Source organism: Photinus pyralis, unplaced genomic scaffold (genome assembly GCF_008802855.1).
Source record: "Photinus pyralis isolate 1611_PpyrPB1 unplaced genomic scaffold, Ppyr1.3 Ppyr1.4_LG10, whole genome shotgun sequence".
In the NCBI taxonomy this organism is placed as follows: domain Eukaryota; kingdom Metazoa; phylum Arthropoda; class Insecta; order Coleoptera; family Lampyridae; genus Photinus; species Photinus pyralis.
In genome coordinates, this window is record NW_022170250.1 from 9,363,159 (window position 1) to 9,385,237 (window position 22,079).

The 22,079-nt window shown below is 36.6% G+C and overlaps 1 protein-coding gene across 1 annotated transcript in view; it reads right to left on the reverse strand.

Moving 5' to 3' along the window:
* LOC116161554 (optomotor-blind protein-like) overlaps positions 1 to 10,975 on the reverse strand; it is a 73,013-nt gene extending 62,038 nt beyond the window's left edge. Inside the window, exon 1 of the mRNA XM_031474943.1 lies at positions 10,652 to 10,975. The gene's annotated coding sequence lies outside the window, so the exon portion shown is untranslated. The remainder of the gene's footprint in view (positions 1 to 10,651) is intronic.
* Between the last annotated feature and the right edge of the window lie 11,104 nt (positions 10,976 to 22,079).

A 22,079-nucleotide genomic window follows, 5' to 3' on the forward strand; every position in this document is an offset into this window, starting at 1 on the left:
AAACCCTACTAAAGGTGAGTTTGAGTAAAGCTTGTGCCGAACTCGCCTTCGGCTCGCTCGGCAATCTTGGGCGCAGGGGGGAGTAATATACAACAAGGAATCTAATCATTAAATTTAATTAATGAAATTTCATCAAATTACAAGTTCATGGAGGCAATCCAGCAAATTAAAACTTCATGAAGACGACAAAATAAAGTGACAAACCCTACTAAAGGTGAGTTTGTGACGAGCGAGCCGCATTGTGGGGGAGGGGGATGAGAGGTAATATTAAACAAAGAATCTAATCTTTAAACTTAATGCATGATACAACAAAATAACCCTACTAAAGGTGAGTTTGGGCATTGTTTAAATACTTCATATTTAAACAATGGTTTGGGTAAAGTTTGTGCCGAACTTGCCTTCGGCTCGCTCGGTTGTGGTATGTGGGAAACTTTAAAACAATTAGGAATCCAATTTTTAAAATTAAAGCATAAGAAATCCCTTCGAAATTCGTGTTCGTGGAGGCAACAAAACAAAGCGATGAATGTGGAGTTGGGTGAAATTTGTAAAGACTAGAGGGTGGTCCAAGTTGGACACTTTCTAATGGAAACGCCTTTAATTTAAAGAGAAAAATGGAGCTGGGTGCATGGAGTTCAATTTTAAAGAGAAAATCACTGGTGCATAGAGAATTAAGATATCTCCAATCGTTTGGCCGCTAGGGGGCGTTTCTCGATATTAGTCACTTTCTTTAATGCCCCATAACTTTCTTATTATTATAAAGATAATTGATTTTATGTAGAGTATATTACGATACAGTTTCTATATACAGGGTCTTTGGTTTTTTTATTAGATTATTTTTTCATGCAGAGTTTTTGCAAAGAGTAGGTTATACATTTTAATGTATAAATAATATTTGCAATTTTGCATATTACAATATTTGTATTGCAGACACCTACGTTTTCTTGGCGAACAAACGATATCAGGATACGACCATTTTTTAGGTAGGTATCTAGGAGTTTTTACCTATTAGTTCCAAAGATTTTTAACTTCAAATCATACCTACACAAAAAACAAAGAACGCGAAAACGTATGTGAATAAAACAAATAAGTAATATAATATACAGGGTGTTTCGAAATTCGTGCACACGGACTATGGGATGGGACAAAAACTGAACAAAAAGTTCCTCTAGGTACCAGTTTTCCATCAGACTGCTATTTTTCGAGCTACCGCGGTTTTAAAAATCTCCACCCCCCCTACGCTGCGCCACTGGTTAAACTTAATAATAACACATTTGTAAAAACACGTTATGGCACCGCAACATTACCGTTGAACAGAATTCGGTCTTCTAATAAAGCGGATGTCGCAACTCGTATAAACGCACTGTTTGCCCTGCTCGATTATTGCAAGCCCCAAGTGCCATCAGCATATCGTAATATTCTCGATTTGAATAATTACCGGCCATTATTTCGCAATTTTAATTGTACGATAATTACAATAAATTGTTTTGAACTACCTTTTGTTTTCCGGCATTTTCATTTTCAGATTTTTCGAACAACGACAACTCGAAAAGTGCCGGTCTGATCAAAAACTGGTAGAGGAACTTTTTATTCAGTTTTCGTTGTATAACACCATCCCACAGTCCGTGTGCGCGAATTTCGAAACACCATGTATAACATTGAAAATGTCGTTTTAAACAATCTTGTCATCTTTTCATCGCCATGGAAACCTAGATGTCCGCAATAAAAATATGAAATGCAATATCGCAAATTATATTTAATATAAATATATCAAAATTTCGGAAATTTTACGCTCTTTTCAAAAACTTCAAAATACATAGGGTGGTCCGTATGAAAAAATGTAGTATAGGGTAGTATACGAAAAACCAAACACTCTGTATAAAAACTGCGTGCTGCGCTGGTGACTAGATAAAAAAGTACCTACCCTAAAGAAGGTTTTGCCAGAAGCAATTATATTAAAAATAAGAAAGTTATGCAGCATTAAAGAGATCGACTAAATTCGAGAAACGCTATAGCGATCAAACGATTGGAGATTCCCTTTGCGCCAGTGATTTTTTCTTTAAAATTGAGCACCAAGCACCTAGGTCCATTTTTTCTATCCTTTAAAATACTGAACGTTTCCATAGGAAAGTATCCAATTCGGACCACCCTGTAGATGCGATATGTTTAAACGAGGAATCCAATCTTTAAAATTAAAGCACGAAATTTCATCAAATGAGTTCAAGGCGACAAAAAGTGATGAACTCTACTAAACCTTTTTTTGACAATATTGTAAGTGATGCTCTGCACCCAAACATGAAAATAAAAATAAATAAAAAATAAAATAAATAAAGGTAAATTTGGGCAAAATTTGTGCAGGAGTCGCCTTCAGGAATCCAAAACTTAAAATGAAAGCATGGGATTCTTCCAAAATCCAAGTTCATAGAAGCAACAAAATAAAGTGAGAACCTTACTAAAGGTATGAGTTTGGGTAAATTCCTGGGGAATTCCTTCAAGGTTTCATTCATGGAAGCAACAAAATGAAATGACGATGAACTCTACTAAATGTAGATTTTTGGAAAACTTGTGCCGAACTCGCCTTCGGCTCGCTTCAGTCTTAAAAAATGAAAACGACGGATTCCTCCACAATACCGATATATGGGGGCAACAAAATTAAGTTATGAACTCTCCTACGGGTGGATTTAGATTAAATTTGTGTTCAGACAAATCACCAAAAAGCAGTGCTATTTTAAGAGCAGACGACGTTTGCCAACCTTCCATTGATTAGTCGCCTCCTACGACATGCAGTGTCTCTGCAGTAGGGCTATTCGTTCCCGACCCTACACGGGTCGTGCATTAATAAAAAAGCTATAATGTTTCAGTGATTTTTCTCCAGAAAAGTGTGCAATAGATCTATAGAAAGAATTAATAAGTAATAATAATAAATAATTATTTTTGTGCTACCTTCGACTACTGGGTCTGGGAGTATGGAGTACCACCCAGCATTCGAAGATTTGATAACCTTTTCCATAAGACTCCATAAGGGCGCTATAGGAAACACATTCTTTTACTAAAACCCTTGTATACCCTCACGATAATTTTTGAAACAAGATCATGAAGTTGAAGGCTAAGAGATGTAGAAAACAAAGGTAATACGGAGTGTGTGGGGGGGGGGGGGAGAGTCTGCATCTCAATTACCTTTTCACTAACCCTACCATAAGGCTGCCAGGGGTAGTAGAGAAACAACACCTCTACTGCCGGGAGATATAGCACCGGGGGGCCTGTGGGGTATGGAATAAGAATACCTCCCATCACTATGCAGATTTGAAGACCTTTTCGCACAAGCTAGGTACCTACCATGGCCGTGCTACAGGGGTGGCATTAAAAAATGATTAAGTCCTCACCTTTCCCGAGAGTACCTATACTTTTGCGAAGAGGTAATGCAATCCTCGTAATGCTGAAGAGTATTCCGCCCCCCCCCCCTTTCAAGATGCCCCGGTGACACGTTCTTTTCCAAAAACCTTTGGCACTCTCACGATAATTTTCGAGACAAGATCATGAGGGTGTTAAAGGCTGGACGATTTTGAAGGAGAATATAATACCGACCGATGGATCTGCTACCCCCCCCCCCCTCCAACTTCAAACAACATAATACCTATAATTAGCATATCAAGTCGATAGCAAGCAAATTCTTTATATTTTATTTTGCCTTTATTTTTAAGTGGGCGGGGTTTCAGCCGAGGCATATCTCCTGGAATTCGTGAGTTATTGGACGTAATGCGGATGGAATTACTTCAAAAGAGATATTCCGAAGATCTGATCGGTTTTGCGAATTCGTGGTTTGAGAGGGACAAAGAATATCATTTCTAGAAGAATATCCAGACTGTGAAATTTAGGGAAATAAAGTGAAATAGTATATGCGATCAAATATGAGTTGGTGTCGAGTCACCTTTGGAATTTTTGTTTATATGAAAATCGTACTTAACTTGACCTTCCAAAGGCGACTCGACAGCAACTCATTTTTGATCGCCCGTTATTTGTTTCGAAGATAGAAAAAAATCTTCTACTTCATTATATTCTGTGGGCAGAAGAAGAAATTTAAACAGTGCTTCAAACGAACACAGTTAGAAGAAGAAAGACGTCTTCATATACGTTGTTGTCCTGATACTTTCAAAAACCTCACAATGTTAAACAAAATATAGTCAGGTATTGATATGATCGGACCTAACCCCATTTTTTTTAATGGAATACCATATATGTATATTTTAATCTATAAAAACTGCACATTTTTTTAAACTTTTTTTAATTTTTTTAAATCTTCCATTGATTTTTTGGATTACTTGAATGGTTTTTTAATATTAGGTACTTATACCTATGGTGTGTTATTTCTGGAGAGAAAATTAAAAATGCTGTTTCTTTAGATTAAAATATACAGGGTATTTATTTTTTGAAAAACGTAGTAGCTTGGACTTGGAATCTGGAAGCGCTTCCTGAATCCCGAAAGTTAAAGCTCAAACTTACCTACAGTCCATGACATTAAATCTTTAAATTTTAACTTTAATTTTCAATCCTGTGGATTTTGACCTTGAACTTCCAATTAATGCAGAAAATTGTGTTAATTCCGACAACCTCTCTAGTGTCTATAATTAAGCACGGGTGGCTCCCAATTTGCGTTTAACAAACTTCCCGAGTAACGAACAAGTCTAAGGTAATTAGGCAAAAACGCATTCGGAAAAACACTTTTAAACCGTTTCAAAATTGCTTTCGCCATGCCTTCCCATAAGAAACCTCGACTCCTCTTAATTTACGCGTTCACGCAACAGGAAATAGGTGGTAATTTTAAATAAGCGCGAATTATTATTATTACAATCTCTACGCGTTTACAAAACGGCATAACAGATAACGCGAATGGTAATTAGTAATTTATTCGGTACATTCCGTAATTAGCATCGTCTCCTAATTGTTACCTACGCTAGAGCTTTAATAACAATATTTTTAGACGTTTTTTAATTTACGATTTGTATAATTAATTTCGAGCGCGGCCCATTTGCATACAAGCAATCGGATTTATGCAGCTATACGTAATAATTGGAAACAGCGCCCTCTCAACTTCAATTAGGCCAAATGTAATTAACGAATTTGAGCACGCATTAGGTATACACTAAATCATGTAGAATGTATTTTAATTATCCGCATATTGCGCGGTGTCAATGCTTTACCGTATCCGAGTAGTTATTAATTGTGACATTAATTTAATTGTGCGTAACATGAGGTTAAATCTGGCTCGCCGAGACTTGTAAATTGAGAACTGGCGAACAAAAAACAGTCAATATTTTACAAAATTTTCTACACAATAGAGTGCGTTAGTAGTCGCCCTCGTGCGTGAGGATTTATTACACCATTAGCAAGCGTAATTGTGTGTTATCGTACTAATCCTCTATGAAAATTCGCTTTTAGATTTTACTAATCTTAATTCCATAACTGTAACGGACGTCTTTCCTTGACAAATCTGTTTACTTGCTTCAAAATGGGTTGCCAGTATTGTATTCCCTTTACATGACCCCCTACTTGTATTTGTAACTTGTTGCTACAAGATAAAATAAAATTTCAAACAAGGAACACTTCAGAAATATCTCAATCATTTTGCAAGTGTTTTAGGGATATCAAAAAAGATAATAAGTATTAAAAAAATAGCAAAAATATTAACATTTCAATATGGATCTTAAAACATTCCAAGAACAATCGAATTCAGAAAGTATTGGAGAAACAAAAAAAAAACAGAATAATAAAATCTGGAAAAAGCAGCAGTTATATGCCAAAAAGGTTTCTGACAACGAAAAATGGTATGAGGACCATTGGAGACGGTTTCCAAAAATGGTAAAAATACCCAGCCCAGCCAAATTTCTTTTTTACTTTTTGGCACAAATCTATTTCTAGTATTTCGAGATAATTTGTTTGTTTATTTTTGTTACGAAGAACCTCCTTCTGTTCAAACACTGTAGCAATGATTTTAAAGGGTGTTTGGACGAAAAACCACCCTTTTTCTATATGGAGTGTCAAAACTTTTCTAGAATTAAAGTTTTTGAAACTTTGTACGCTACTTCAGATACATTATGGTTATCTTTTACATGCCTATGTAATAAATCCTCTTTTTTTGAAATAGGGATGGTTTTTTTTAAATGTTTTTCCTCAATCGTTTAAAAATGTGTCCAAAACCCTTTTGGAATTGCAAAAGCGTTCAAACCGTTTTTAATTCTGGGTTTCACGTTTTCTAAAATCGAATCTTGCTAGAAAAGTGGCTTGTGTATCAAATGTGTTAACAAGAAAGGGAATTGATTTCTAGATTAGAGAAAGACAAATATAGGTAAATGTAAATGTAAATCTAAACAAGTTAAAAACGTGGTCACTCGCGCGACGGACGAAAGAGTATTTTCTTCGCACGAAATCAGTAATAACTCGAGAAGGAAGTGACCAATCCAAATAAACTTTTGTCGTTCTGGCTTCTGGGCTGTACTGTAAAGAAGAAACCACAATGAAAAAGCTTAAACTGGAGGACTAGTAGTGGTACAGACGGACAGACGGACAATAGCGTTCATTTTCCTTTTAGAATATGCGCGAAAAAGTACCATAACTAGAACATCTTTTTGAAAAAGTAGTACTCTCGGCAAAGGAGAACTTAATCATTTTTTAATATATAGGTACCTACCCCTAGCACTACCACGGTAACTTTTGCGGAAAGTTAATCAAATGTGGATGTTGCTGGGGGGTATTGATGGGGAGTATGGAGAACCCCCAGTACAAAATTCTTCCACAAAAACGTCTAAGTTACTCATACGATAATTTGCAAGAAAACTCCATTAAACTTGCTCTACTCTTGTGAGAGAACGTAGTACCGGGAAGTCTAGAGGGTATGGAATACCCCCTCACCCTTCCTTCAACAGTAAGACGATTTGATTACTTTTTCGCAAGAGTATTGTACTCTCGGAAAAGGAGATCTTGATCATTTTTTAATACCTACTACCCTTAGAATTGCCAGACTAATTTTTTCGAAAAGGTCATCAAATCTTCGTATTGCTGGGGGTGTTCCATCCCCCCCCCCTCCCCAGAGGTATGTTTTGCCCTCAAAAACATATAATGTTGCTCATACGATAATTTACGAGGAAACGCCATATCGACGGTACTATACTCTTGTGAGAGAACGTAGCATCGGAGGTCTGTAGGGTACGGAACACCCCCCCCCCCAAGGTACCTAGTACTGCAAAGAAAGATTTGATCATTTTTCCCATAGCACTGCCATGGCAACTTTTGCAGAAAGTTCATCAAATCTGCCAGTGACGGATCCAGAGATACTTTTCAAGGGGAGCACATTGCGAATGTACAACTTTTAACTTCCCTCGCTCGAAAACACCATCCCCCATTTTTAGAAAGATAGGAAGTGGTGCAACGGAACTACTGTAAATTAAGTTGTCTATAACAATTGAAAGGGTGCGTTTTGCCCTTTCGTCAAAACTTTTTTGGCTAGTCATAGGGGGAAATTGACCATTTTTCCCCCTGCCGAATCCACCACTGAAATATTGGTGTCGCTACAACCCCCCCCCCCTCCCCCTCTTAAACAAAAACTTCTAATGTTACTCATAAGATCATTTGTGAGGAAACGCCATCGAACTCACTATAGTCTTCTGAGAGAGAAAGAGTAGTACCCCATGGTGCTATAGGTATTCTTCCTCAAAAACGACTGGTATGGAATACTCCCCAGAAGTAGTACTTCGGCAAACGAAGATTTGATCATTTTTTAATAGCACCCCTAGCACTGTCATATCCTCGTAGTCACTTTTGCGACAAGGACAGCAAATTTTCGTATAACAAGCTTATCCTACTCTTGTAAGAGATCGTAGTACCGGGAGGCCGGGTATATAGAATACACCCCCCCCCCTCACCCCATCCCCCAGCGTTACGAGGATTTTAGCAAAGCTGTAATACGCTCGGCAAAGGAAGGCTACATGGTTTTTTTTAATACTACCCCTAGCACTGCCATAGTAGCTTTTGAGAAAAGTCATGTGGGTTGGGAGGGGGGGGGGGATAAAATATCACCTGGCATTACAAGGATTTGATTACTTCTAAATTAATTTTGCCTTCATGATATTCTAATGAAAGGTCTCCACAGAAGGTACAGTTTTCTGCCAGTTACCGCTCTTTTTTCTCACTCCTTATCAAAAGAGATGGGGGGGAGGGGGGGTGGAACTGGTTTTATCCTTCATGGTACTCTAATGAAAGGTCTCAATGAAAGGAATTAATTTCTACCAACCATCGTCCTCCTCCTCGGCCCCTTATCGTGGATACTCACAAAGGGCGATTGGGACGTCTGGAAGAAATATATCTATTGGTGATGTCAAACCGTTAAGGGCGCGTATCTTGAAAACGGCTGAGGAAAGTAGGTACCAGCAAAGGCAACATTAATTGTCTACACGAGACAAATTTATTAATGAAGTCGAAGCGAATATCTTGGAAACGAAGTGTCGGAAGGGGTACTCATAAAGGGCAAGTGGAACGTCAGGACGAGACATATCCATTGGTTTCAGTGTCTCGAAAATGTTGGTGAAAAAAATATTTTCATTTATGAGCAGATTTGATCATTTGATTTTTTCAATCCGACAAACGGTTTTCACGTAAAAAAAGAAAATATTTTTTTCTCTGCACGGTGATATTGTCATATTAACCATAGTGTCATGATCATGCAGAGAAACGGCTTTTATTTTTTTAAGCGAAAACCTTGCATCGGATTGAAAAAAAACAAAGGGATCAAATTTGCTTAGAAATGATTGGATAGGAATGATTTCAAGAATAATTTTTATTTTCAGCGAAATCAGTGGCGTACCATCAATGTCTGCCAAAATGGGCATGTGAAATTCCGTACGTACGCCACTGGTAAAAATTAAAAAAATGTGGTACGTTAAAAAATGCCTCTGGATACATAGTACATACATGCCAAATTTCATTAAAATATCTAAGGTGGTATTACAGATATTAATATTACCTAAATGATTTATTTTTGAAAACTTTACCACCCTGTATCTCAACAGTTAAAACGTTTCTTTTTAAAATGGACCCAAAAATCGGCCCCTTAAATATTGACATTCAATTATGAAACACTCTGTATAGCGTAGATTTTGAATGTATGACAGGCGACCTGTAAATGTTTATGTGTATAGAGCCCCCTCCTCGTAAATTATGCACAAAGAAAAAAAACATCGATAAATATAGCATGCTACTTCTGTTTGAAAAAATTCGCTTTATCTGCACAAGAGTTGTGCACAATTTATACTTGTTTAATACTACCCCTATCACTGTCATGGTAACTTTGTGAGGTCACCAGAGGGGGGAGGGGGCAATGTAAGCGAATAAGGCGCTTCGCTCCGCCGCGCGTCACCGAGCGTCAGCGTTTATGGAGATTTTCCTTTGCGAAAAAGTGTCTTTGAATTGAAAACTAAGACCGCGCGAGTTCATTATATATTAATATCTACCAACCAACGGCCGTCTTGTGACGCCAGTAGCGCAATCTACAATTTGCGCGTAGTTTGAAAATAAAAAGCTTTCGTCATCTAACCCCCCGTTCCCTCTTCGGCAAAGGATGCGGCCTGATCATTGTTAATATAGTACCTAGGTAGGTACCTCTAGCACTGCCATATATACCTAATGTTTGCGATGTCTTTCTTTCGTTTGGGGGGGGGGGGTATTCCATACCTCCAGACCCCTCGGTGCTAGATTTATCCACAAAAACGTTTAATGTTTAACGCCCATACGATAATTTGCAAGAAAGTGCCATCGGATTTACTCCAGTTTATGTGGGAAAACGTAGTACCGGGTAGTCAGAATGGTATGGAATACCCCCCACTACTACGAGGATTATTTACCTTTTCATAAAAGTAGTACACATACCTACTCTCGGCAAAAGAGATCTTGATCATTTTTACTACCCCTACCAGTTCCATGGTAGCGTTTGACAATAGGTCATCAAATCTTCGTAGTAGGTATTACTGAGGGATATTATAACACCCTGGAATACCCCTCAGTATTGCGAAGATTTGATGACCTTTGCGCAAAAGAAGTATTCTTTCTTAATACCACCCCTTTTGGTAACATTTGCGAAAAGTAATCAAATCTGCGTATCGCTGCCGGGTACTCCATACCCCCCAGACCACCGCATATGCAGAATATCCCTCGGCAAATCGAACATTTGATTACCTTTTCGCAACTCTCGACAATGGAGGTCTTGATCATAGCGAAAAGTAATCAAATCTTCATATTGCAGGGGGTATTCCATACCACCCCCTGTGCTAGGTATATTCTTCCACAAAAACGTCTGACGTTAGACGAGAAAAAGCTTTGTGTCTTTTGCGTTTTGCACTGAGGCGAAGGACTTTCTGTCTTTATTTATTTATTTATTGTCTCCCTCATGTTCTGGGCTCTCAATAGGCCCAATTACAGAGTGAGCCTCATAATGCTTTTTAGACTTTAGAGGCACTCCTGCAGAAGGTCTGTAAACCATTAGGGAAAGAAAAACTAATGGTAGAAAAAGTCGGATTAAAGAGGGAAACTGCATGTCAAAAAGGAGCGAAATTTGATTTATAAACGTCCACTGTTATAGAGGAGAAACAATTGAAATTTTATTTCTTACCAGAGCGCAAAATCCCTGGCGCGGTATAAATAGCGTTCAACGCGTATCGTCTTACGTGGTGGTCGCATTCAATGATAAAATAAAAACTGGAATTCCTCTACCTGCTTAAGCTTAAACTACAATTCGCCAATTATTTCGTAGACGATCCGATCTTCTCTTCGAGTAGTAGGTTTAGTGGAGAAAAATTAGACCTATAAAGTAAATTAGATCCGACCTACTTCCGAAATTTCGAACGCGGCGGCGCTGCCTCCGTCGCCGCCAATTTCGAAAAGCGAAGTCCGTCCGTGGATTATAACTTTCGTTCGGCGCGCAAACGACACACGCCAAAAAAAAAACCGTCATCGAGAAGACGTCGATACGAAACTGACACCTCTGGCCGTTTAGCAAAGCTCGTAATGGGGGCGTGTCCATTATGATTATATAAGTGGGGTGAAACGTGGAAAAGGGTGTGGCCTGGTCTCTTATGAGTGGTATAATCTGTTGGGATGTTCAAGTAACCATACCTTTGGTATATTTTACAACTCGGCTTCGTCAAGAATAAGCCCTGGCGACGTGGATTTGCACATTAAATGATCGTTCGGTTATCGTTCAATCAGACCCTTTTTCTACGTCTGATGCATGCGACTGGTATGTGTTTAGTTCCAATCCACTTCAAATTAACAAATAATGTACACTGGATGTCGTAGTCCATTTTTTCCCTGATACGTTGTCAAATGCACCGCCAATTATGGCGTATACGTATGGAGCAATTGCGGTTCTTGTTTGAGTAATTTAAGCTCCGCTTCTTTTATTAAAATTGAATAACGCCGACATTTGCATCGGCAAACGACACAATTCTCTACAGTCTCCCAACTTTTGGATCAATAGCATTGGGTCCCGCTATTGATCCCTGTGGCACCCCATTTTTACTATATGAGATAGTAGCAATAGGTCGACTGGGCACATGTTAAACTTGGTCGTAACGTGCAATTTGCAATCAACCTGCAATTGACAAATGCATTGTACAGACCGGAAATCCGCACATAGTACCTAAAATGTTACACGATGTAACGATTTTTTAATAGGCTTACCTACTTTCGGATCAAATCCGAAAATGTGGGCCTTCACATTACCTATGTTTAAATCCATAATTGTGTGTCCTACTATTGCAGTCCTTAGCGTTTTGCGACACTAAGTAAACTTTTCTAGGTTTAGCTGTCTCTCCTGGAAAAAATTCGAGAGATATTTTGGTATTTTTTTTTAATTTCTCGACCCCTTACCTAAGATATGCGGAGGGATATTCATATATTTTCCGGCTGGGAAATTTTTGGCTACAATACGCACCAAAATCCCTCAATATGAACGCACCTGAAGAACCTGGAAGACCTAGAAGAGCCTAAAAACTTCAAAAATGTAAAAAACGTGCAGGACATAAACAACTCGGAGAACCTGAAGAACCTGCAAAATCCGAAGAACCTGAAGATCTTGTATAACGAACCTGGAGGAACCTGAAGAAAGAGTAATAAGTTACAAACTCAAGGCAGCTTCATGAAAGGACGGGGAAAAGAACTGCAAGTCAGTTGTGAAATAACTGAAGAATGCAAACAACGCGAATATCGTGAAGGAAAAAAGCAAAAGAAACTGAAGAACTGGAATAACATTAAAAAAACGATACTGTGTAAGTAAGTACCTATTCCTATGATAGAAAAGTGCTAAAAGGAATAAGGAAACACTAAGATAGCACAATCTGATGATATCCTACTGGAAAACAGGGAATAGGATAACAAGAAACGAATAAAATTAAGAATTGAGGTTAGGTAGGTAGGTACTAGGTATTTGAAATATCTCGAGAAAATAGAATACTTATACCTAAGTATCTGAACAATCTGAGGAAACCGGAGGATCCAACAGAACGGTAATGTGATGTGAAGGATCCAAAGGATGCCAAGAATCTGAAGCACTAGATGAAATTGTACGGGATATGTAAGATTTGAATGATCTGATCAATGTGAACGATCTAAAAAATCCGAAGAATCAAAAAATTGGAAGAATGCCAAAATTTCTAAATGTATCTACTCGTATCAGGGAATTTGATGAATCCGAAGAAGCCAAAAGATTCTAAAAATCCGAATAATCTGAATAATTTTAATAATCTGAAGGATCTGAAAGATCTGCATGATCTGAGGAATCTGAGGGATCTCAGTGATCTGAGGAATCTGAAGAATCGGAAGAATCTGAAGAATCTGAAGAAGCTGAAGAATCTGAAGAATCTGAAGAATCTGAAGAATCTGAAGAATCTGAAGAATCTGAAGAATCTGAAGAATCTGAAGAATCTGAAGAGTCTGAAGAATATCAATAATCTCAAGGATCTCAACCATTTCAAATCTTAGGAATTTCAGGAATCTGAGGTATCTCAAGAATCTCTAGAACTTCAAGAACCTCAAGGACCTTAAGGATTTAAATGATTTTAAGGACGTACATCGGAAAGAACAGGACCTACAACCGGCAAGCAAGTTCCAGGAGAATCTTTAAGAATCGTTAAAGAAAAATTTAGCAGGTCTTGGTTTTACAATTTCAAACTTCTTGTCCTTTTTGAATCTTATATTCTGGACGTCTTAACGTATCTTGAATCCTACATTCTGAATACGAATCTCTCAATCTTGTTCCGTTCATGTTGAATCCTGAATTTTTCTCTTCGAATCCTAATTGGATGTTGCATCTTGAATCATTAACTTCGAATCTGAATCATAGAGTGAATCATAAGAATCATAAAAATTCCCATGAACCTCAAAGATCTCCAGAAGAATTTCAAGAAACTCAAGTCTCCAAAGTATCAAGAGCATCACGAATCATAAGAACCTCAAAAAACCTCCAGATTTTCAAGAATCTAAGAATCTGAAGAATCCGAAGAACTCGAACAACACTGAAGAATCTGAAGATCTCAAGATTCTGAAGATTCTCAAAAATCTCAACAATTTCAATAATTTCAGGAGGACGTACATCGGCAAGAACGGAAGGATCTGCCTACAGCCTCAAAGTGAGTTCCAGGAAAATGTTAAGGATGCTTAAACAAAAATCTAGTAGGTCTAGGATTTACAATTTCAAACTTTTTGTTTTTGTTTCAAGAAACTCAAGTCTCCAAAGTATCAAGAGCCTCACGAATCATAAGAACCTCAAAAAACCTCAGTCTCCAGATTTTCAAAAATCTAAGAGTCTGAAGAATCCGAAGAACTCAAACAACATGAAGAAACTGAATAATATGAAGAATCTGAAAAATTTTGAAGATTCTGAAGAATCTAAAGAAGCTCAAGATTCTAAAGATTCTCAGGAATCTCAACAATCTCAATAATTTCAGGAGGACGTACATCAGCAAGAACGTAAGAACCTGCCTACAGCCTGCAAGTGAGTTTCAGGAAAATCTTTAAGAAAGAAAAATCTAGTAGGTCTAGTTTTTACGATTTAAGAATCATAAAAATTTCCAAGAACGTCAAAAATCTCCAGAAAAATTTTCAAGAAACTCAAGTCTCCAAAGTATCAAGGGCATCACGAATCATAAGAACCTGAAAACACTTGAGTCTCCAGATTTTCAAGAATCTCAAGAATCTAAGAATCTGAAGAATCCGAAGAACGTGAAGAATGTGCAGAATCTGAAGAATCTGAAGAAACCGAAGAATCCGAAGAAAAATCTGAAGAATCCGAGGAGTCTTGCAAAATGTGAACAATTTATAGAATTCGAACAATCCGAAAAATGTAAAGAAATCGGAAAATCAAAAAAAAACTCGAAAAATCGGAATGGTTCGAGATATCCGATTTGACTAATCTGAACTCAAACTCAAAAAATCTGCAGGGTCTTAAAAATGCGACAAATCTGATTAAGCCGAAGAACCTGAAAGATACGAAAGACGTAGAGGAAAAAACGGTAATTCTGAAAAATTTGAAGAATCCGAAGGGAATGAAAAATTTGAATTTGAACAATTCCAATAATTTGAAAAATCCAAATGATTTGAAGAATCTAAAAAATCAAAAAGCAATCTAAAGGATCCGAAAAATGCCAGGAATTTGATGAACACGAGGAATCCGAAGAATCTGCATGATAGGAGAGATGTAAGGAATCTGGAAAATCTCAAGGTGTTGAAGGGTAAGAAAAACCTGAAGGATCTAAAATGCTAAAGAATCTGAAGATTGTGAAAATCGAGGGGTACAAAGAATCTGAAGAATAAGAGAGATCTATAAAATCTGAAGTATCTTAAGAATCAAAAGAGCCGGAACATTTTGAAAAATAGGTCAAAATTCAAAATTTGAAGAATCTGAAGAACCTAAAAAATCTGAATTTGGAAGATTTAAAAAACCAGAAGAATTCAAAAAATTCGAAGAATCTGAGGAATTCGAGAAATCAGAGGAATCTGAACATCAGGCAATAATACTTTCAATTTCAAAACAGTTCTAATAGTAAAGTTCAAAACAAAAATTGTTGGAGGATTATCACAGACCTTTTAAAGAAAACCGCCTCTTGGGAAATCTGTTTTCCCCTCGCCTTTTGATTCTTCGACGGAAGTGAGCAAATAGAATAAAATGAAGAATTGGTCGGATGAAACCCAAAGTGAAGAATTGATAAAATTCGAAGGGTCGGGGTAATCGAGGAGTAGAAGAATAAGTCGAAAAATCAGTTAAAGAGGAAGAATTTGAAAGTTTTGCTCAATTTTTCAAGAACACTTCGGAAAGGGAATCTGAGGCATCGGACATAAAAATGCAAAAAAACCATTTATAAAAGTTTGTACCTCATGATGCATAGCGAAGAACGAAGATTTTATATACCCACAAAGAACCGCACATGGACTTTGTTATAGTTGTGGGTAATATTAATATTGATTGTGTAACTTTATGTGAAATTTGATCGACTTTTGCGCTTTTAAAGTAATATTCCCAGTCCTTTCAAAAATGCAAAGTAGACGTCGGCAGACCTTTAATCTTCACTTGCACAATCACCCATTCACACATACCTCAACGGTAATGTTCGAATCTAATTACGTCTATTGTCCCGAAACCTTCAGATTTAGAACTTTTGGCATGGTAATTAACTGTTGTTTACGTCATTTTCGTGATCTATGGGAGCCGATTCTCGCGCCAAATCGAAGGACCAACTTTTAATTAGGTACGCAATACTTTCGTGTCATCTGGCATCCAAAATCTGTCCCCTTTCAATGACGATTTTTAAGAAAAATCTCGTAAAGGTATAAATTACGCGTGGTCCTTCAAAAGCACGTAATAATTAGCGTGTACGCTAATAACACGTCGGCGGACTGGGAAAAGCTGACTTACGTAAAAAAGACAATGGAACATAACGAGTTGCAAAACGTAAAAATGTCTCACTCGCATTATTAGCGTTTGACCAATATATTATTATGAATTTATTATACTAAGAAGACCGAAAAAAGCTCGTCAGATGTGCTATTATTGGTATAGGTAGAACATATGTTCAAATTTCCCATCACTCTCAATGTTAAATTAAATTACAGTCATTTACTTAATCCCTGTCGTAACCGGCTATTAAAATGTTATTAATTGCGCGTCTTAAAAAACGCCATGAGAAAATATGACAGATTCGGTAGTCATTCCAATTTATTTCAAAACAAAGGCTCGCGAAAATCTCCTGAACCAAAAGTCAGGGGTCCCAAATTTCTTCTGAAACAATTGCACTAACAGGTGTCAATACTCGAGTAAGTTTGACGTCAATATTTTCAGTGGCATCGGATCCTCGGATTTTTCACACTCATTTGAATTATTCAGATCCTCCGAAATATTCGGGGTTTTTCGGATTTTTCGATTTCTTCAAATTCTTCAGATATACCTAAGTACTTCGGATTCTTTAGATTTTGTGGGTACTTCGATTCACTCGGATTCTTGTAGTCCGGCTTTTTTGTTTCTTCAGGTTTTTTACATTTTTCAGGTTCTTCAGAGTCTTAAAATTTTACAGATTTCTTTAAATTTTTAAGATTCTTTAGATCCTTCAGATTCTTTAGATTCTTCAGATTCTTCAGATTCTTCAGATTCTTCAGATTCTTCAGATTCTTCAGATTCTTCAGATTCTTCAGATTCTTCAGATTATTCAGATTCTTCAGATTCTTCAGATTCTTCAGATTCTTCAGATTCTTCAGATTCTTCAGATTCTTCAGATTCTTCAGATTCTTCAGATTCTTCAGATTCTTCAGATTCTTCTTCAGATTCTTCAGATTCTTCAGATTCTTCAGATTCTTCAGATTCTTCAGATTCTTCAGATTCTTCAGATTCTTCAGATTCTTCAGATTCTTCAGATTCTTCAGATTCTTCAGATTCTTCAGATTCTTCAGATTCTTCAGATTCTTCAGATTCTTCAGATTCTTCAGATTCTTCATATTCTTCAGATTCTTCATATTCTTCAGATTCTTCAGATTCTTCAGATTCTTCAGATTCTTCAGATTCTTCAGATTCTTCAGATTCTTCAGATTCTTCAGATTCTTCAGATTCTTCAGATTCTTCTGATTCTTCAGATTCTTCAGATTCTTCAGATTCTTCTGATTCTTCAGATTCTTCAGATTCTTCAGGTTCCTCATAGATCTCTCAGATTCCTCAGATCATGCTGATCTTTGCGATCCTTCCGATTATTAAAATTATTCAGATTCTTCGGATTTTTAGGATGCTTTGGCTTCGGATTCCCTAGATTCGAGTAGATACGTAGGAATTTCAGCATTCTTCCAATTTTTTGATTCTTCGGATGCTCTAAGACGTTCCGAGTACAAGATTTGAGGACAAATAAGTTCTGCAAAGTTAAAATTGTGAAACCAAGACGTTTCAGATGTCTTCTTTAAACATTCTTGAAGATTTTCTTGGAACTCACAGTTGATGACATTTTTTGACTGCCAAGATTTCCTGTTATCTTTTCCTTGACATAACAACATGAAGTCCTTACGCTCTTGACGATGTACGTCCTTAAAATTATTTAAATTCTTAAGGTCTATGAGGTTCTGGAGATTCTTGAGATTCCTCAGATTCCTGAAATTTCCTGGGATTCTTGAAATGCTTGATATACTGTAGATTCCTATTATTCCTAAGATTGTTGAGATTCTTGATACTTTGGAGACTCTTGAGGTTCTTCTTTAGAGTCTAGAGATCCTAGAAGTTCTTGGGATCCTTAAGGTTTTTATGAGTCTTATAAATCGCTCTATGATTCAAATTTGAAGTTAAGGGTTCAAGATTCAACATCCTGTTAGGAATTGAAGAGCAAAATTCAGTATTCAACATGTAAGGATCAATATTCAGAAAGTAAGATTGAAGATACGTTAAAGCGTCCAGCATACAAGATTCAAGAAGGACAAAACGGTTGAAATCGTAAAACCAAGACTTTGTAGATTTGACCTTGAAGATTCTCCTGGAACTCACTTGCAGTTTGTAAGTTCTTACATTCTTCACGATGTACGTCTTTAAAATTATTTAAATCCTTAAGGCTCTTGAGGTCCTTAAAGTTCTGAAGATTTCTTAGATTCCTGAAATTCCTGGGACTCTTGAAATTCTTGAATTCCCTGAGATTCCTAAGATATTCTTGATATTCTTGATGTTCTTGATGTCCTTGATGTTGTTGATGTTGTTGATGTTGTTGATGTTGTTGATGTTGTTGATGTTCTTGATGTTCTTGATATTCTTGATATTCTTGAGCTTCTTGAGATCCTTGACATCCTCCAAGAAAGTATAAAACACACTTCAAAAACCTTTACCCCTTGCGTTTCTGTGATCTTGACTAAATAATCTGTAAACGAAAGAGTATATCAGGATAACATAATACGAAAAAGATACCTAATTGAGACTTCCGCCCTTACATTAAATTTTTAGTAAAAAAATATTGATTAGGAGAGCATAATGTGTAAGAAAAAAATTCAACTGATTTTTACGTTCAATTTTGGGAAAGGTGTATCATGATTCATGATACGTAAAAAAACGCACTTCACAAGTATCCATCCTGAGCGTTTCTGTGATCTTAACTAAGTAATCTCTAAAGTAAGGAGTGTATCAGGGCAACATAACACGAATAAGTCGTTCAGACCTTTTTACATTCACTTTTTAGTCAAAATACTGATCAGCAGAACATGGCTTTAATGAAAAAGTTTCTACTCCTATTTACGTTATGTATCAAGAGAACATGATACATAATAACGTGTCTCTTATGGACTTTAATCACACTCTTGCGGTCGATTATGAGGCAAAATTGTTACCAGGAAGCGTAAAATTTTAGAAAACGCACTTCAAAACTTGCGTTTCTTTGCTCCTGATTGAATAATCTGTAAATGAAAGAGTATATCAAGATACCATAATACGAAAAAAATATCTAGTTTGTTTTGTTTTTTACGTTCAATTTTGAGTCAAAAAGGTGTATCAGGAGAACAAACGCACTTCAACAAACGCGTTTCTGTGATCCTAACTAAGTAATCTCTAAAGGGAGGGGAGTATCAGGATAACATAACACGAAAAAATCATTCAGACCTTCTTACATTCAATTTTTAGCCAAAATACTGATCATGAGAACATGACTTCAAAGAAAAAGTTTCAACTCCTATTTACGTTATGTACCAAGAGAACATGACACAAAAACGCGTGTCTTATGGACTTTAATAACACTCTTACGGTCCATTATGAGGCAAAATTGTTACAAGGAAAGCGTACAATTTTGTAAAACACATTTCAAAACTTGCGTTTCTGTGATCCAGATTGAATAATCTATAAAGGATTAGGATTACGATAACATAATACGAAAAAAATTTATCTTTCAGAACTTCTTAATTCAATTTTGAGAAAAAATATCGATCAGGAGAGCAGAATGTGCGAGAAAAAACTTCAACTCATTTTTACGTTCAATTTTGAGTCAAAAATCAGGTGAACATGACATATGAAGAGGTGTCTCTCAAGGACTTGATCATACACTTGTTAAATTGTTACCAAGAAAGTATAAAAAGCACTTCAAAAACTTCTACCCCATGCGTTTCTGTGATCCTGACTAAATAATCTGTAAACGAAAGAGTATATCAGGATACCATAATACGAAAAAAAATATCTAGTTCAGATTTCAGACCTTACATTCAATTTTTAGTAAAAAAATATTGATTAAGGGTGCATAACGAGTAAGAAAAAAATTCAACTGTTCTTTACGTTCAATTTTGAGTCAAAAAGGTGTATCAGGAGAACAAACGCACTTCAACAAACGCGTTTCTGTGATCCTAACTAGGTAATCTCTAAAGGGAGGAGTGTATCAGGATAACATAACACGAAAAAATCATTCAGACCTTCTTACATTCAATTATTACCCAAAATACTGATGAGAAGAACATGACTTCAAAGAAAAAGTTTCTACTCCTATTTACGTTATGTACCAAGAGAACATGACACATAAAAACGCGTATCGTATGGACTTTAATAACACTCTTCCTCTCAATTATGAGGCAAAATTGTTACCAGTAAAATAAAGTAAAATTATCTTTCCGAATTTTGGGTAGAAATATCGATCAGGAGAGCAGAGTGTGTGAGAAAAAAAACTTCAACTCCTCTTTGCGTTCAATTTTGAGTAAAAAATCAGGTGAACAGGACACATGAAGAGGTGTCTCTCAAGGACTTGATCACACTCTTACGCTCGATTTTGAGACAATATTGTTACCTGGAAGGCATAAAATGTGAGAAGACGCACTTGAAAAATTTCTACCCCTTACGCTACTGTGATACTGTCTAATGAATGTCTAAAGGAAACAATGCACCTATCTTGTATATCTCTGATATTGATCAAGAGAAGATGAAACTTCTACTCTTTTACGTTCGATTTTTAGTCAAAAATGTATCAGGAAAGCATTACACGTGAAAAGGTGTCTCTCAAAGACTTCATCGCACTGTTGCGCTCGATTTTAAGACGAAATTGTTACCAGGAAAGCATAAAATGTGGAAAAACGCACTTCAAAAACTTCTAACCCTTACTTTTGTATGATCCTGAAAGAGTAACATTTAAATGAATAGTGTATTAGGACAACATAATAGAATATAATGCTATGCTTCGAAGACTTCTACTTCTTTTTACGTTTAATTCTTAGATTCTTGAGATGAGCTTCCTGAGATTCTTGAAATTCTTAAGATCTTGATATTCTTGAGGTTCTTGAGACTCTTGAGATTCCTGGAATTCCTGAGTTTTCTGCGTTTCTTGATATTCTGGATATTCTTGAGCTTCTTGAGATCCTTGACATCCTTGAGATTTTGAGATCATTGAGGTTCATGTTATTCTTGATATTCTAGATATTCTTGTTATTCTTGATATTCTTGTTATTCTTGATATTCTTGATATTCTTGATATTCTTGATATTCTTGATATTCTTGATATTCTTGATATTCTTGATATTCTTGATATTCTTGATATTCTTGATATTCTTGAGATTCTTGATATTATCGGAATTCTTGAGATTCTTAAGGTTTTTGTTTTAACCTCTCGCTTTAAACCTCTTAACATTGATCATATTCAACCTTTTTTTGGATCTCGAGCCTTCTTTCGTTCTGGACCTTGATAGCTGTGAGACAGTGGTAAAAAATGACAGCGTTTTTCACCGTAAAACAGTTAAACGCTACACTTTGCGACACAATAATTAACAAAGATATTAATTACGTTAGCAATTAGCAGACTTAAAAAGTACGAAGTACGTGTCGAATGATTAGTGATAAAAAAAGGTGCCATCCAAACACGTGCGCTTCTCGGGGGGATAAAACGAAAAGGGGGCATCCGAAGGGAACTATCGGGGGCACCAAATCAATAGAAATTATCCAAATGGTTGATCTCACGACCGAAATTAAGGAAGAACTGTAAGAAATATCTCTGCATTCGGTACACGGACGTTAAGGTATCGATCCGTTAGGGGTTGAGATGAGTCACGAGTGCAAAAGAATTGCGGAATTACGATGCGACTTGTTTGAACAGATTAAATGTATGCGCTTTGTTTTTTTCTCTCTCTCTCTCCGAAAGAGACGGCGATAATTACGTGCTCGTTACAAAACAACAATAAATAGGTACCCGACAATTTAGAAACAAATGAATGGGCAACGCATAAAAAACACATGTCAGCTTTCAGTTAGAAGTGAATGTCACGCATGCGATGATCGGAGCCGTTCCCAACACGGAGCATGTCAAACATAACCTCCAAATTACTTGTAATTACGTGTGTATATGACTACAATAACAAAAGACATCCGCACCACTAAAGACGTTTCAGCTACGGTATAAATGACACATGTTATTACAGCAGTCATGTGAATATTGTGAATGGAAACGATTAAAGTTTCTGGTAAAACGTGCAAAAGCGTAACGGTTTCGTGATAACGGCACAAGAAAAAGAGAGAGATGAAACGTGTCTGTTGTATAACACTTTTTCGTTCATGCATATTAAGTTAAAAATAC